The sequence below is a fragment of the Strix uralensis genome, chromosome 3 (assembly GCF_047716275.1).
Source record: "Strix uralensis isolate ZFMK-TIS-50842 chromosome 3, bStrUra1, whole genome shotgun sequence".
In the NCBI taxonomy this organism is placed as follows: domain Eukaryota; kingdom Metazoa; phylum Chordata; class Aves; order Strigiformes; family Strigidae; genus Strix; species Strix uralensis.
Window position 1 is genome coordinate 75,491,850 of NC_133974.1, and position 18,863 is coordinate 75,510,712.

General features: G+C 38.3%; 1 long non-coding RNA gene across 1 annotated transcript; it reads right to left on the reverse strand.

The window, feature by feature from the left end:
• Nucleotides 1–1,456: 1,456 nt before the first annotated feature.
• LOC141941812 (uncharacterized) lies at nucleotides 1,457–15,380 on the reverse strand. Its single transcript, XR_012628429.1, has 3 exons — nucleotides 15,300–15,380; nucleotides 4,334–4,491; nucleotides 1,457–1,576 (listed from the first exon to the last, which is right to left on the reverse strand). It is a non-coding gene; the product is annotated as an uncharacterized LOC141941812 (long non-coding RNA).
• Between the last annotated feature and the right edge of the window lie 3,483 nt (nucleotides 15,381–18,863).

Sequence of the window (18,863 nt, forward strand, 5' to 3'; positions counted from 1 at the left end):
AGACCATCATGGCTTGGAAAACATTACAGGTCATTCCCAAGCATAGAATAAGGAAGCCACGATGAGTCAGTATGGGATGAATGCAGTAGGTGGAGATGCTTCAATAAGGCAGACGTCAGACAAAGTATAATTCAGCTGCTTCAAATCATCTACCATTGTAGCAGATTTCTGTGCACTGAACATTCTAGGACCCTTAGGAAACTGGCCTCAGACTAAAATTTAGCCTTTGTCAATACCACCTCAGTAACACAATGCAATATCTTTTGCCTTGAGTCCTTTTATTTTACATGAACCCCTTTCTTTACAGAACCCCATTCTAATTCTTGCATGGTCAATACAGAAACAAGACTAGGATTGACAGCACTCAGATCTCCTTGGCACATCATTCAGAACACTTGGACAAGATAGATTCAAAAAGTAGAATGGTTTTGTAACCAGCTAGGGTGGAAACCATCTCTAACTAAATAAAAGATTAGCTACTGGTGATTGTCCCTATTATTTGAAATCTCTTGCTAAATAACAGTCTGTTGTGCTTTTGTTTGTTTTGCTAAATCTTTCAGCCTAGTTGCTACATTTCTCACTCACACTATAGGGCTGAATTTCTTTTGATCTGTTGTGAAAAACTTAATCTTGATATAAAGAAAATGTGAGGGTTTTTTTGGTTTTTTTTTTTTTTTTCTGGAGAGCACAGAAACATCTGATAAATGCTTTAATTTATGTCTTCACATGTCAGTAAAAACAAGTAGGAAATTTCTGCCCACATAGCTGGGACCGTGTCTATTCGCATATCTTCATCCAAGGCACCAGCTATGTAAACTTTGACTCTTACTTAGATAATTGGAGGAAAGGGATAGTTATAAAAATCACAGAAAATATTTCTTCACTGAAAAGTCCAGACGAATCCAGTTTAAATTCTGTTTACTTCATCTCAGAGGTCATCTTCTCAGCTGTTGGCCCTTTACAGTTCCTTTCAGTTCAGAGGGTAAATGAAGGCAAATACAGAAAATGTAATAACACTGCAGATGCCAGGGTGGTGGCCAGACAATCTCTAGCCGTTACTAGGGCTGAGCTGATCTTCAGTCAAATCACATTACCAGACAGTGTGTGCATCTCACAATCTCCCGCTACCCTGACTGCAGCTAAAAATCCATGACCTTACACCACCTTTACCAAGAGCTAAGACAACAGTTTTCAGCTTGCAGCAGGCTCAGTATAAAGATGTGTGCATGTCTGTGACTGCAGAGGTAACTTGCTGCAGCCACTCAGTCACTCTGTGGTCGCTCGTCTGTATCAAATGGCTTACCTACAGAGCAAATTTTTTCTGGAGCAGATGTTTCTCACTGACTTTCTGCATGAACACCTTTATAAAAATTGTCTATATATTTAATCTAATTTCAAATTAAATTAAGTTAAATTAATACAGATTAGATTATATTAATTAGACTAGATCAATCTAATTTTTAAAAGGGTACTTTTATTCTAGCATAAAAACATTGAAACATGGAGTTAGCAATCATCCTTCTTCAAGTGCTGCTCAGAGAATGACTGTGATCAGTGTTCACCTTCTATTGTTGTCCTGTAAAATAAAGGCATCTATTGTCAGTTTTCCCAGTTCATTTTAGTGAGAAAAACCTATTCTCCTTACAATTACCTCCTTACAAGAATTTTTCTATATAGAAAAAAATTGAACATAAAATTAACACTTGTTAGACCAATAGTGCTCATAACATATTGAGGATTGTGCTTGGGAGTCTAGTTCTAAAATTAAAGGTATTGTTTTGATGTTCCTGTGGAACTGGTTCTGCAGAAGAAACATGAAGCTACTGTAACTCACACATATAGTGCATATATGAATTTATGTCCTTCTCTTTAGCTACATAAGAATTTTTGAAGTACAGTCATCACAACAGTGGGGACAGGGATCTTTCTGCACACTGCCTGCCTCGCAAATGTGAATTACAGGCTAGTGTCTTTTCCTGTGATGGAGCACTTACAGCTGTTACTTGCCATACTTAAGGTTGAAGCTAAATTCCCTGAAGGAACCATGATGAGTGACAAAAAAAAAAAAAAAAAAAAAGTGTTACAATAGGAGGTCAATTTGACAATTAGATAAAAGGGAGATTTGAGATGTGCCATATTCTAGCACATTTTTCCAAAGGAAATATTAGGTACAGGACAATGATTTAATGGTTTCTGAAGACCAAAGGTTGCTCAAACAGATAAAGGAGGAGTAGAAAACACATGCAAAGGCAGAGATTCAGACATATTCTTTCTTCATGCCATTCCTCATGATCTGTCATATGCCTTCAGTGAAATTTAGTAATATTCTTCTTCTTTCCTGAGAGCTGTTTGTGAGTTGTAACAATACAGTCCTTGGGACTTTGACACTGTAATTTGTTGCCATGACAGTAACAGGAATATTATAAATTAAGCTCCCACAAGGACTCCATGCCTCTAGACAGAGGCAGTGAAAGAAAGGGTCCAAGAAATTATATATAAAACTTATGAGAAAATATGATTTTTCTTTCAAACCATCAGCAAAATAGGGTTTGATGCTGTTCCAGCTAAAATCTGTAGGAGTTTTGTTACTGATATCAACAGGAGCAGAATCAAGCACAGTTTGTCATGGAGATTAATATGCAAAAAAAAAAAAAAAGAGATGTGAGCAGCAAAAAACCTCTGCAATCCCTCATGAAAAATCCTTTTCTGGCTTTTGAATGCATTTGTTGTTGTTGCTACTTTCCTACATGAAAAAGGGAAGAGCTGAACATCAGAAAGATGATATTGTTTGGAAATCTCTAAAGGATATCATTCTGCTTTCAACAAGACAGATTTGGCTGTTTTCCTCACTTGAGGAAGTTAGATGGTCCCAATAAGGCTTCGCTTGCAATTATGCTCTCTGCTAAGACAACGGTACAATAGCTGAGTGCCAAGTCAGATCAACTGTTTCAATGGGCTTGAGACTAGATCCTATGGCTCTCACTCACAGAAATTGTGTTCAGTCACATAGATGAATTTGAGGAAGGACTTTTTTCATGTTTAAGATTGAAGGATTAGGCTGTAAAAGAAGGAAACTAATCTCAAGGGTCAACAATTATTTCCCAGTATTTTTCACTTAATAATTAAAAAAAATGGAACCCTCTCACTGAATGGCACAGCCAACTTCAAGAGTCAGACAGGGGATTTTAGAGCACTTAGGATGTTTATCTTTCACAGTAAGTGTTTTTTAACCTGGAAGGAGAGGAGCTCTTTTATAAAACTTTTCAGCCATTGATCTGAAAAATGACCTGTATCATTACATTCATGCTGCAGGAAGTGAAAGGAAGGTACAGGGATATAAACAATGTTTTCAAGGTTAAACTGTAAGAGAGTTACTCTGTTATAGTACCATGGATGCTAGAGCATGTATGTGCCTTTCCAGGCAGTCATGTGCTATCAGAAATTGAGTGCAACACACCCTGCTCATTAGACATACTATCGGCATAGCCAATGTGTTGAAAGAAAGATCCCCAGAACCAGAGGAAACAGGAGTTGACAAAGTGCTACACTTCAGGAAGAGCGAAGGCTTGGGTTTGTGTGTGCGTGCTTCCAAAGAAGTCATCATTATTGTACAGATGAATAGGGCATCTTCGTCACAGCAAAGCCATCACAGCCCTCAAAGTGAGGGTCTTGCACTGTTGTCAGTGGTACAGTTGAATGTGAAGTGAACACGCAACACCAACACAAAGCAATTTATTGTTCAGCTCTGAGAGCAGATTTTTGCCATCAGTGTTTTAATCAAGTTACAAACTAAGATATATGTCTTATGGCTTCAACGGTTTTCCTAGTCTGTGACAGATAATTCTATGCAGATTTACAGGGCACTTTGCCATTGTTCTGTCCATTTCTCATATTTTGTATTTCTATATATCATCTTGACTTCAGTTAACTTTCTGCTGTCTGCATATGATGCTTGCATTCTCAGAAAAGAAAGAATAAAGTGTAATTTCAAAATAAAAGACAGATAAAGAGACAGGAATAGAAATGTTTGCAAGGATAATAGAACCAGTCTTAAAGAGAAAAAAAGAATTATAACTATTAAAGTTTGGAAACCAGTAAAACATTCTCTAAATTGCTGTTTTCTATACAATAATAGAATAAATCTAAGATCAGAAATCTTGGTATAAGATGTAAGAACAAGTACCTAATGTGGAGGAATTCTTGTTACCATTAGGCTTAAAATGCCCATTTTTTCACCCTTGCAGAAGTACAGCACATTAGTTTTAAAACTCTTGTTGACCTAAATAGAGTAATGTACATTTTTTTTCCCTATCACAAAAATTATACAGCTTACCCTTCATAAGGTGAAGAAAAGTGGCTACATATCAGTTAGGTCCATTGCTTAGTTTTCCAGGTAGAACACCAGTGTTTATTGTTCCTCCACCCTCAGGGCTGGAGGAACCCTGGGTGGGGTCTCCCAGGTCTCCAAGGTTTCTTCATACTGGCAAACCCCTGTGGGAAAGGACCAAACCAACTGATGAGGAAACAACCACCATGGTAGCGGTAGCACAGAGAAAACACCCAGCTGTGAACAAAATACAAAAGCCACCAAAAGCACTACCTGTCCTGCAAGCTCTGGGCACACAGTGAATTGATGAGAAGCAACTTGCTGAGCTTAAGGGCAGAGAAGACTAAGGTGAGTTTGTGAGGAAGAAGCAAGGATTGCAGAGTTTGGCAACTATGTAGAAGGTAGCCACATGAATACTTTGGTAAATAATGGATACTCTGAAGGGAATAATGCAGTGCACCTCACAAAATTAATTCAGTAATGCTACTAATTATTAACAGTAAGCCACTGATTATTACTATTACTTCTAGTCATTATTTTTAATAACTGCAACCAGAAATTCTTAGTCTTATCATCTCCACATATGAAACAGCAGATACTGAACATATTATATTAAGAATTCCCTGTCTCACCAAAACCCATAAAAGATCTTATGAGAATAGGGTACAACACTAATTTGTTTTTATGTACCTCTTTCCATACTATTGACATTTTCACAGAATCACAGAATGGTTTGGGTTGGAAGGGACCTTAAAGATCATCTAGTTCTAACCCCCCTGCCATGGGCAGGGACACCTTCCACTAGACCAGGTTGCTCAAAGTCCCGTCCAACCTGGCCTTGAACACTTCCAGGGAGGGGGCAGCCACCACTTCTCTGGACAACCTGTTCCAGTGTCTCACCACCCTCACAGTGAAGAGTTTCTTCCTTATATCTAATCTAAATCTACCCTCTTTCAGTTTAAAACCGTTACCCCTTGTCCTATCACTACACTCCCTGATAAAGAGTCCCTCCCCATCTTTCCTGTAGCCCCCTTTAAGTACTGGAAGGCTGCTATAAGGTCTCCCAGGAGACCTTATTTTCTCCAGACTGAACAACCTCAACTCTCAGCCTGTCTTCATAGGAGAGCTGTTTCAGTCCTCTGATCATCTTCATGGCCCTTCTCTGGACCTGCTCCAACAGTCCATGTCATTCTTACACTAGGGGGCCCAGATCTGAACACAGTACTCCAGGTGGGGTGTCACAAGAGTGGAGTGGAGGGGGAGAATCACCTCCTTCAACCTGCTGGTCACACTGCTTTTGATGCAACTCAGGATATGGGTGGCGTTCTGGGCTGTGAGCGCACATTGCCAGGTCCTGTTGAGCTTCTCCTCAACCAATACCCCCAAGTCCTTCTCCTCAGGTCTGCTCTCAATACATTCCCTGCCCAGCCTGTATTTGTGCTTTGGTTTCAGTGTGGCTGACACTTCAGGAGAACACTTAAAAACAGGTCTTCTGATACTTGGTGCTGACTTGGTTACATCCATCAGATCCTACTGGATATCCATACAAAGAAAGAGATGGAAAGATAATGTAAGAAACAACATGATAAAGCTAAGTATTACTTGAGGGATTTAAGAAACATTAGTGAGATGCTTATTCTTTTTCCTTCCAAAACATGAATGACTTGTTTTACATGGAGCATGGAGATCTCTTGGCACTATGCCAGTTTTCCTCTACTTTATCTTCTTGTGTTTGCATCTACAGACAGTCACAAACATTATAAAAAATACCCCAACAACCAAAAAAACACGATTTTCCAATCCAGACTGGGATTTGGAGTCATAAGGAAAACTCTGAGTTCATTCCACAGAACATCTAAACTCATTTAATAATAGTCAAAAGATGCCTACCATATTGCTATGATATCCTTGTATAAAATATCTACCTTTCTTCCTCCCTAGCATCAGTAGCAGAGTCAGGTAAAATAAAGAAATATGATGTGTGTTTCATCACACTAAACCATACATCTTCTTTCTTTTTTTAGTTCCATTTGTCCATTTCTGGATGATTTTCTTATTGGCTATTTCTGTCTTATTTTATTTTTCCACTTCAGTTCTTAATTTCTTCATTTACATTTAAGAAGTTAAACTGTATTCTGTTTTAAAGAATACCTCTCTTTTTCTCTGCCATCTGCTACTGGCTTACCCTTTTGTTCATTCCAGTTCTTGCCTTCCTCTCTTTTCTTTCCATCCTCTTTATTTCTGCATTATCTGGCTCTGTTTCTTCAGCTTCACCTATGTCCCACTGTTCTTCAGCCCCATCATAACCCCATCTCTCTCTGAAACATTCATACATAACACTTCATAAATAGCGCACCTCAATGTAAGGCAAGGACATGTTTTTTCCAGGATCGAAAGGAGAAAAATTTTGATGTGAGCAAGATCATAGATCACTGTAGGTAATAGGGTAAAATCCTTTTTCTCCCTTTTGAGCACGTAGTGTTTTTGGTCATACTGTCTCCTGTGCAGGTGGTTGCCCTGACTAAAGTCAACGCCATCATACTTATAACAGCAAATGGTACCAGGTGACCTGGGAAAAGACCGAAATCTGTTTCTCTCACTTGAGCTCCAACAGCAAAGGCCTGGTCTAGATTTCCTCTCTCCATAAAAATTCAGCTCTTAACAGACTCAGAAAAATCTCATGTGGACAGTTTATATCTCTGCCAGAATCCTGCAGGAGCTGCATATTTCCTTCTGTATTGGATGTAATTTTAAATAACTCTGAACCTCAATAGAAAATCTATAGCTTTCATATATGAAAGGCTTTAAAAAAACCCCATCTGATTTACCTTAGGGAACAATACATAGATTATTAATTACTGTTTCATGAAACTGAAAATAATCTCTTGAGTTTGGAATCAAGAAGGTTAATTGTCATAACAATACTAACAGCAGCTATACAAACTGCAGTATGAACAAATATTGTGCATCTTTATTTTGGTGCTGGAGTTGACAGTGAAATAATGGACATATTTGTTTTTCAGATGTTTTGTTAAGGGCAAAGGTTGATGTCCTACCATTTATTCTGATGGTGTATTTCAAGATGGTTTTTTAAGGTTTATCTTTGTTGCAGCCTAAAAAATATATTATCTTTGCAAAGAAGGGAGGACAAAACAAGGTGTTACAATTTTGCACAGAGATGTTTGGGCTCAGACAATATCTCCACCATCTTGCTGCTTGCCAAGGATGACACAACTCACTGGAAAACATTACACACACACTCTGCATTGCCAATTACCAACTGGTCCAAGCAATTTAGTGGTACTGTATTACAGCTGTACAGACTGTGAGAGTACTCCAGTACCTATTTACATGCAGCAGAACATTGTAGGCTTTGCCAGATGTCCTAAAATTATCACTAGCACAAACACAGATAAAGGTAAAAATGAATAATTTATTAATACAATCCAGACACACACAAACTATTCACAAAGTCTTTTCCAATGACTCATGAAGAAAAATATAAATAACTGATGTTTAACTACTGTTACTCTGAACGAGCTCTAAGTGACTTCTCACTCAGCATCTCTTAGCTATCAATCTGTCAAGGAGATTTCTCTACTTTTTCCTTGGGAAGCTAGTTCTTCTGTAAGCCCTTCATCTTGCAGTTTGCCTTTAGGGAGGATCGTGGTAGTGCGTGAGCCTATTTAACATACATACGCAAGCTTCTCCGAGGGGCTCATTGGGATTAAAATTCCTCCAGCATCCACTCTGTCATACAGGAGTCCTATGAGTATAAGTTAGTTAGGTTAGCTAGGAGCACAACTTTTTTTCCAAAGGATTATTCCCCAGTCTTAGATTTTTTGACTTGGTGATGTCTCTGGCCATGGTGGCATAGAGTGATTGCTGATCCATAATGCAAGTGGAATCTCATAACCATGATCCTGGGGCTGCCACATTCCCACAGTACACTATCTAACCTGTAGTACAAACCAGGACATAAAAATAGACCGGGATTCTTTGCTTCTTCTCATGTTTAATCAGATTATTACTAAAACACAATAATCATCAGTGAAATACATAGTTATTTTTTCAGATTTCTGAAGCTTCCCAGGTTCTTTCCAACATCTAGAGTCTATATATATTTCTGAGTCAGTGCAAATGATAGCACCCCATTGCATGTGTGCCTCATCTGTTCCCATGAACCTTCCACTCCAGCAATATTACTTGGAATTCATTTTCCTGTTGTTAACATTCCAAGCATTCCTTTCATGCAGGAACTGCTTGCCACCAAGTCCAGTCTATCTCCCATTTTCAGCAGATAAAATGTTATCATTCTTTAGAAGTCAAAAAGCACACTCAAATAAGTATTTGACCTCTGTCTGACAGGACTGAAAGGCTAGAGATAAAGCAACAAGACAATGTCTGCCTAACAAACACATATACACAAGGGATGAAGAAAAATTAAATTAAATCTCTGTTCAGACAAGGAAGGTACAAATCTGAGGATGACCGTTACTTTAACCACAAATCCTCATCTCCATCCTAGTCTTCATTCTTGGATTTTCAAGGCTCAACTGGATAAAGCCCTGAGTAACCCAGTCTGAGCTATGTGCTGATCCCACTTTGTGTAAGAGGTTGAACAAAGACCTCCTGAGATCCTCTGTGACATGAGTTATCCTATGAAACAATGCATAAAACAAAAAGCAATCAATACCTAGTGGAGTTTTAAATTTTGTTTTATAATAACAACTAGAAATCAAGTAAAAAAGATCTGAAGTTTAAACTTCCTCCTCTCTATCCAGTTATGTTGCTCTAATCTTCACAACCTCCTGGCTCTAGTGCTCAACACCATTCCTCTAGATACACAGTCTCACACCTTGGATGGTCCAATTCAACACCCTGTTCTAGCTTGTCCCCACTTTCAAAGAAGTGACTTTCTCTTTGGCCAAAAAAGTTAAATTATCAATGGCTTAAATTATTTTTAAAGTAATTGGCATTTGTGAAACTCATAATTAGGAAATTAGCTATCAGTCAAAAACCCTAATTCCTATTACAGATACAAAAGAGGTGGTATAGAGAAAAGTGTAAAATATTTTCCCCAAACAAGGTTTCATTCTTCACAATAGCTTTTTCAATGGAGAATTTATGGCCTGAGTTTTCCAACATGATCTGGTGTTTGGAGTGCTTATATAGAGGTGTTCACAAGGAACCTAGTTTTCAATGGGCCAGGTCTTTTCAGTGTGCCCAGCAAGTAACAGGTAACAGAGAAGATGGGGTACTTTTACTAATGAAGTTCTAAAATTCACAGATGTGCCCAAATCATTAAGTAGCCTACTGAAATTGGTGTCACTGACCCACAGGTTTTTTTTTTAAAGTGTAACCTATGTCCTTTCTTAAAAAAAAGATTTTCAGATATACTGCAACACAGGTTCATGCCAAGGTAATAGGCCAAGCAACTAGCAAGGGAAGACTTGGCATTAAGAGTCTAGGGGTTTGTTTCCAGTCTTCTCACTGTCAATAAGAACTTGCAGAGTCTGGCCACAGTTTCAGTGCATCCAGCGATAGATAATTCTGCTTTGTCTCTAGAGGATGGATAAAGGTCCTCACATTTCAGCCAGACCTAGGATGCCAGGGGTGGGAATGGAAGGCATGGAGTGTCTTCCAGGAGCCATCTCAGAGGACCATTAACCAACCCAAAACATCCTCAAGTGGGAAAATGTGCTGGTATTTGCCACAGAGAACTTATAGGAAGGTTTAAGGAAACTATCTGTCTTCACAATACATTTCTGAAGGGAAAATAAAATCTACACTGGAAATTAATTGCCTGTGAATCTCTCCCCACTTCTGATCTTTCAGGGAGAGGGATCTGAAGAAGCTAGAGAAGGGATCAGATATATATGAAGCCATGAGAACAAGGTGAAGAGGTGATTAATGTTGCTTCAGTGTTTGAAAGGGAAAAGGTAACTCCAAATTTCTTCATTTTCAGCCTGATTATTTATACTTTCTGTAACAAGCTGCCACTCATGAATGAAATGTTTTTTTCTGTTCCATGGAAACAATGAGCACTGGAAGTGTTCTGTCTTAAAATAACTCTTTTTATCATTCAAGAACATCAGCTCCAATATGAATCAAATAATCTGTCTGATTGTCAAATTCTGCCACCTTCAATGCTGCCTCTCTTTATCAGAGACTTTTCCTTACCACACAAAAGCCTCTGTAAATCCAGCCAAAAAAACACTATTAAATATTTTATGGGTTTTTGATAATAAAAAAATATTGTGCATCTGCCTTAAAATTGTTTTTTTAAGGGCTCATGATCAGTCAGACTTAGGTAACTGTGAGCTCAGAGACTGTGATCAATGGTAGAACACCTGATATATGTCCTGGTTTAAGTAATAGGTCTCTAAATAGATTCAGCAATGCATTTAGTTGTTAAAATATTCATACCTGTTTTAATATGTTTAATTTGAAGATAGTCAAATTCATAAACTTTATCCCCAACCTCGAGCACCATGCCATTGCTATGTTCTCCTAAGATACTGTTAGCAGCTCCATGCTGTCATTCTGCAAGATGTATTAGCCAGAGGTAAGTTAATTATTAGTTGGAAGAAAATTTATGATATGTTTCAAAAGCTTCACATGAAGTGTTGCTTGGAGAAGAAAAAAATAAAGAAAAAAAAAAAGAAAGAGGAGAGAGAATAAGTAAATGTTAAGCCTTGGGCATTACATTTACATTTATGAGATCCTCTATGATTTACTGCTCCAGCTTATTTTCCTAAAAATGCCTTGGGTTTGTTTCAGCTAAAATATGCTATGATGCTTATAACAATAATTTATTTAAGGTGTTCTTTACTCTGTGACTATTGAAGCACAAAAGTGGGTACCCCATAGCAAAATTTGAGTCACAGCCATGGCTTAGAGCCATCCCAACACAGCTATAAAACCCATATGTGTACAATCCCTTACCTGTCCCCATTCATCAAAAGCTGCATCAGGTCACCACCTTAAGCAAAGTTACCCAGTTTCCTCGATCAGCTTCTGGATTTGTAGCCAGGATTACAACTTGCCCTTGCAAGAAGGGGGAAGCTGCCTGTGGGCAGTTTTAGCCCTTGACACTCAACACTGGAGTACCCACACGGTCCCCTGAATGCTGGCTCAGGGGCAGAAAGTTCTGGATAATGTTGATTAATTATTCTTATTTTATTGCCACCTTTGTTGTCAGTAGAGGTGTGTTAACATGCCTACTTATAAGTCAGAAGTAAAGGAAACAGAGTAGATCAGTAGCTGACCTAAGATCTCCTGTCTGCTAACGCAACAGCCCTTTATTTCTTTCACTGATTAAGTATTCCTTGACAATTAGCAACCATCAGTGAATGTTGACTCCAGTGGACCATATTAGTATGATATGTGGTAATAATTCCACTATTCCTGTGCTATTTATAGGTTCAGAGATCCTGCCTTCTTGGCTCAGTGCAACATCACAACCTAAAAGAGGCAGAACTTTTTAATGCAATTTTTGGCATCAGTACTCTCTTCAGAACAAGATGAACTGGAATGGATTAAACAGTGATATGTGTAGAAAAGATGAACAAATAAAACGAAAAGAGTCTTTGTCAGAAAAAAAAGTTATCTTCATATTTTAAGTTGACAGGAAAACACTGAGAGAATTACTGCAGAACATTTTATAAACAAATTTCAAAGAAACAAGAATTGTTTACATTGTTAAAATTATTTTAAATTTTAAAGGGAGTTGTTCTTACTGAAGAAAGCAGAAACGCCAAAGATTGATTTATTGGCAAATAAAAATGAGATCTGGCTTTGTGATGACAAAAAATAATTTATTTTTTCCCCTTAATCAGTTAAGATAAGCATTCTTTTCCAAAACATTTCCATTATCCTCACTGAGTTACTTTTTTGGTAAACCTTGTTTTTGACCAGTTCTCATAAATATAAAAGAAAACTGGATTTAGAATTTGAAAAAATATTTGTGTAAACAGAAGAAAATCTTTTATTCAAGGGAATGGAGGGAGGACAAGCGAGTTTCAGAAACCAACATGTGAACACAGAAAAATGAAACGGAAAATGCTTACTCAGAAAAAGGATGCAAGTGACAGAGAGTCTTAGAAGTTGGAGATCTCTCTTCTGAGACAGCTATCTGAAAAAGACTGTAAAGTGGAAAAGCACTACTGATATTCCCAAAAGACTTTTTTCCATAAGTAATTTTTATAAACTGTGAACTGCTTTGCTGGAGTGAAATCATAAGGAGAACAAGTTTGAAAGTGGTGCCTTGGGAACTACATACGTAAATCCTGTTGTTTGCTAACAGGATTTGTGAACAGAAGTCCCCATGCACTGCGTTACAGACTGAGCTCTGAGAGGATTAAAACAAACTGAATATTTCTTTTTCAAGCCTTTTTATTTTTATTCCCTTTCTTCCTCAGTATTCAAGATGACACCATCTTTACAGCTAGAGGGAGCTGGCTTGTAACGAGGGCCTTGTGAGCTGCAGTTATTTCTCACTCTAATGTCAAATCTGATACAGCAGTTAGGCAGTTTGTTAAATCCAGAGAAACCCTAGGAAGTCAGAGAGTTATTCTGGAGCTCCATTGATTCAATTAAGAAAATCAGAGGGATCCATGACTATCAATTACCAATTTAAAAAGGACAATCTAGAACAAGGTGAAAACAGCATGAGAAAAGAAGGTGACCTGGATCTGGATCTCAGATTCCCCAGGGGAGTGAAGCTGTCCTCACTACCCTGGAGCACAGCCACAGGAAGAGGAAGGGAGGGATGTGGAAAGGGTTCCTTCCACCAAACTCCCAGGCACTGAGTGCATGTCCATGGGTAGGGATGGCTGCAGCCATACCTGATTGCTGAAACATGCCAGTTCACTGCCTTGTAAAGAAAATACAACCCACTGGTGAATCATTTAGTCATTCTTCAGTGATCTACCTGGGTTTTAAAGAAAATATAAGACAGACATTATTAGGCCTGAGTGCCTTGCAACATTTGAAAAATGCGTTTTGTAAATCAAGTGTTGAAGCAGAAGGTAAAATTTACCCATCTGCCAAAGGCCAGTGCAAAGTCAATGTACCATTTACTTTCTCAAAATAAGTTTAAGGGAGACCTATGGTTTCATGCTGGCCTTTCCCAAAAGGGTGAGCTTCAAGATCATTCAAATGGAAAATAATATCCTTAAAAATGAATACTCTAATAGAGGAAAAGAAGAAGTTTCTTGACATGGTGAAATAAATAAAACCCCCAGATAGTATTACTGAGATGAACGTCTGCAGAAAGTTAGAAAGAGAGGTAACATATTTTTTGCAGCATCACAGCCAGGAAATTGAACAATGGGTTAACTTTAAAGAGATACTATATTCCAAGCAGAAAGAGCCTTGCATATTTAAGAAAGTAAAACAACCTAAACACGTTAAACTCCTTTGAAATGTAATTTTACATTTCTTCAGTAATTCCAGGGGAAATAAAAGATTTATTTTAAATTGTCTTTCTAAATGTCATCTAGCTGTTTTCATGATTGCTGCTTAAAGAGGAAACATGCAGAAATAATGCTGGAACACTTTTGAGTGGCTTTTATTCTTGAATGCTGCCCATCCTCAGGACAACTTTGCCCTTGCTCTTGCTCTCATGTACTTATTTCCATGAAAGAAAAATGTCACAGCTCTGAACTAGTAACATCTTACATCAATTTAGGATTAGTGTAAAGGATTGTTTCACAAGGTGTCAGGCTGACAAAGGATCACAGGACAGCAAAAACCAGCCAAGGCTATGAAATGGAGCAGTAGCAGATAGGCTGTTCTTACTGCCTTGGGGTTAAATGCTAATGTCTGATGTATTCATTCTTGAATTTTTATGTATATATACATATATAAATATGTATATGTAAACACATTTTAGGAAGCTCTTTGTGTCAGACCCATGGCTTGAAAGGGGCTGTTCAGTGTGTTTGGCAGATTCTTCATCTGCATAGTGTCATCTATTTAATTAGTCATATTTTGAGGGATGGTTGTTGGCTCTAGTCTGTTTTTATTGACTGTATTTTCAAATAATTATATTGGGCACATCTGTGAAGTTTTTATAAAAATACCCCAAGCCTATAAATAATAGATCTTTCACTTGATTCCAAGCAGTAACACATTATTCAGCAGGGTCTTACTTGTTTCTGTAAAAATTAGGAGAAAGCTCCTAGGAAACTAACTTTTCAGAAAGCTGTGAAAGTATAGATGCACAAGTGCACAGGACTCTGGTGTGAGACTCTAGACAAGGACGCACTTCTAGTCTCTGCCACAGACTCAGAACCCCTTGCTATCCCATGGAGCTATCACAGCATTTAACTGCATGAAACGGTTGAGGAGGAAAAAAAGCTAGCTCAAAAGAAATCAAAGAGCCTCAGAACCAAGCTGTAGCTGCATAAATGTTTAGCAGCAATTGCAAATGTGAATTGTGAGAGCTGAAAAACTTTGAATAATTTCTAAACTGTGTACAAACAATTAAAAGAGGGATCTAAGTGGACTGGAGACAAAACTCTAGTCAAGTCAGCAGTTTCCAAGAATCACACATTACTTTGAAAACTACTGTGGATCTGTTACGAGAGTAAACACCTGCAGGATAAAATTAAATGTATAAAAGTATACATGTCAGATGACCTCCTTTTATCACAAGCCTGCAACTTCTATGTAGTTTAAGCAGTTAGGTGTCTGCATTCTTCCTTTTTTTTTTTTTTTTCCTATATAAATTTGCAAATAAATTTGATTTGTAAATCCCCAATGGAGTGGGCAATGGTGAGACAAGTCTCAAAGTCCAGGCATTTATTAACTTCCCACAATGTACTAATTGGATACACAATAATTAGCTAAGTATATAATGAGTTGTGGCAAGCGATACAGTATGCCTTGCATTACTTAATGGTAGTGAAGTAAAAGAGCAAAAAGGAAAGGAGGGAAATGGAGAGAATAGAGAAATAGAGATCACCAGTTTGGGTTCCTGCATCGATCCTGCCAGTGAGGGTTCAAGGAGGCATCCATCTTCTTCGCTTCGCTTCACTCTCCAGACACACACACCCCCCCTTGCCCCCCTCTTGATTTATACACACTTTCCTTGGGTCTGTCCCCTAGGTTGACCCACATACCTACGTATCCCATGTATGGGGAGGGGTAAGGTGTTTCATGGGATGATGTAATTAGCATGATCTTGTTAGTCTTTGTTAACATATTCAGGGTGTTAACTTTAATGTGCATTTCATGGATAACGAAGCAAAGGCTGTTCACTGGACAGATGGCCCTTGAAATTTGACCAGGTGCACCAGAGCAGAACCATCCTGTCTCCACAGGGCTCCCCCCTCCAGCTGTATCCTGTGTTATTCGAGCAGCCTTATCAGCTTCAGCCTCCACACTATCCACCCCATGACTATAGTTTCATTACTTGCGAGTGTTTGAGACATTCCTTAGATTGAAGGGCCTCCACTCCCCCTGCTATACTTTATCTCTTTCTCGGGCTGTTTTTCTCAGTCTTTGTTTCTTGCAGGCCTGTTTCTTTCAGGACCTGTTTTTACAAGTCGTGTCTCACAGTGATTCAAGTTGGTTCCTATGTTTCCGAACCTACTTTGCTCATACATCACTGTCTAGACCTCTAGTTTCCTGAAACCCACTTTTCAAAGTTACCTTTGCACATTCACAAGTATACATTTGTATCTGGTATGTATCTACCATTTAATCATTGGTGCAATAGTCAAATACTCTGCACACGCACAAGGAACACAGGGCTGTAGATACACACATGCAAAAAGTCTGCTTTAAAACTATTCATAGCTTTAAAATAAAAGGAGTGGGAAATACCAAGAAGTGTTTGCCACGGCTGGTTGACTGGCTGGTTGACACGGCTGGTTTGACATGGCTGTGTCTGGTGTTCCTAATTTGCTGCCAATATCCTAGGGAGGCAAAGGTCCTCTTTCTGTTCCCTGACTCAGCAAGCTACATACTACTTTTAGAAATAGGATAGGCAAGAGACCGTAGGTCTGATGGAGTAAGTATATTAATAGAAGAAAAGTCACCTTGAAAAAGTCTGCTGAAAAACTCATGGTCTTATAGCAGGACAAGCTGCTGACAATTTTTCCTAAACATTTCATGCTCAAAGTATGGTCTCACAGATATTGCTTCAGTACTTGAAATGAAAGCCAGTACAAGACAGTTTAAGGACAGCAACCATTCTGCCACTCTGAGACTGCAAGCAGTGCTAGTGCACACAGAACCTAGAAGAAACAAGAGGTTTGTTTATAAGACCATTTTCTGAAAGATTTGCCATTGTGGACCATATATACAACTCCTGCTCCTACGAATAAACAGAGGTATCTCTCCCTTAACATTTTAGAAAACAGTGCAAAAGTGAATTATGATCAGGAGATCAATCATTCTTAGAACACAACAAAATCCAGCCAGGAGATCCACTCACAAAAAAATTCCCTGGCCTTTGTGGTGAGAGGAAGGGTTCAGCAGGTAAGCTGTGGTGGTACTCTCTTCCCTCAACAAATTGCCATGCGTATGAAGCAGATGGTTCCTCACGGCTTGTTACATATACCCCATTAGAGAAGCACTCCTCAAGTTGGTCTTACAGAACACCCCCTTTGGAGTCTTTGCATTCTCCAAGGCTTTTATCAGTTTATTTTGTCCCAAGCTGCTCCATTGTCTACAATTTCCTTTAAGAAATTACTCCACAGTCTTTTGAATCTCACCTTCAGGCATGTAACTGTGCATACTGTGGCATTATTACAAGCATTCAATACCAAATTCCTATCAGTTTTGAGATTAGGAAATAAAAAAGCTTAGTGTTCTATGTCCCTTTAATAATAATTGTATTTACCTCAGTGATTCCCTCACAAAACAACCAAAGATGTAGCCCTCAGAGAAAGGTAGTTCTCATTAAACTCTGTGAAAATGTTCCAGCAATACATGAAATTACATAAATATAGTCTTCCTGTTTCATTTCATCTTGAAAAAAATGTAAACATGTGGAAATACAGTTACAGGTAACTAAAAATCCCTGGGCACTGGATGGGAACATAGAATCTGAACACACCTCAAAAACACCTGGATTTTAGTCACTCAGTGGGACATGTGAAGAGCTACTTCATTGTGAAATGAAAGCCTTGCTCACACAGTGGGACTAACATATTTTTCCAGATGCAGCATATCTGAGGGTCTCACACTTTTCCCTGTGATGTTGGAGCCCAACACCATATCCTTAAGCTAGACAGGGAACCTGATATATTGTGCCTGCTCCAATTCATTCCTCTCTCACTTTGGGATTGAAGCCATTCCAGGTAGTAGGAGCATCTGTGAAGTCTAACACATTTGTAAAGTGTAGATATCTCTCAGAAGAGCTTAGATTTTCATCAGAGGCACTATCAGCAAGGTTCTGGAGCTGCTGTTGCATTTCAACAAGCGCAGCTTCAGTTGCAACCCTGAAGGTGCATGAAGTAAAATCCCAAGGTCCAAAGGAAAGTCCCTTCCTAAAAAGGGGTGAAGTTTGATTTTGGTGATACCTCTTGTCCTGCTGGAACATTATCAGGTTGCAGTTTGGATGAAGCAGAACCACTCTTTTCACTTATATTTTGCTCTCACCCAGCTGACAGTGACACTAATTCCAAGAGAATTGTTGTCAGATGTAGCTATTAATATACTGTATATTTAAATACTGGTTTGTATCCAAGAGCAGCTTTTGACTGTCTTTGACAGGCACTTCCTGGCATGTATTGCTATACTACAAGAGATACTATCTGCACATAGGAATAATGCACTCATATTTCCTTAGCAAGAAAAGCTCACATAAAATGAACTAAATGAAAACATTGCCCTCAGAGTAAGGTAACAGAGGTTGTTATTAATTACAGTATGCTAATTGAATATTAGATGTAAACTATGCAGAAATTTGGCCTTTAATATTAGAATAAATGATAATTTAATCATACAAATGTACTACATGAAATAGGGTTGTAACACTAGGAAATGAAAAAATAGGAAAGCTTTCATGGGGAAAAAATCATACAAACGATTTCTTGAATGCAAGATAACTACTTTGCTTTTATTCATTGCATAGACAAACTGAGGAGATTTCCTTGAAGAAATACCAGTTGCTGGTTTATTTGATGACATCTGATTTGGCAACATCTGGTATGCAGTATGCAGTAGGTAAGCATTCTGTTTAAAACAAAAATCACAGATTCTTATTGAAAAATTAACTCCATGTCATGACAGTTCTATAGTATATACACAAGTGATTATCCTTTGAGATGCAGCATCTAATTTCTTCCTGTTTATAGGGGAACTGAGACTGGCAAAAGGCAAGAGAATATCACAGGGTCAGAACACGGTTTTTAGTAGAGGTGAAATTTGAATTTAGGAGCTACTGCTCAATTCTCTATTCCCATTTTCCATGAAGTAAATAATGTAAATAACTTTTGAACTTTTAGCCATGTCCCAAACAACCTACAAATTCCAAGCAAATTCTGAAACTCCATTTTTATTTTAGTTTGGAATAGGT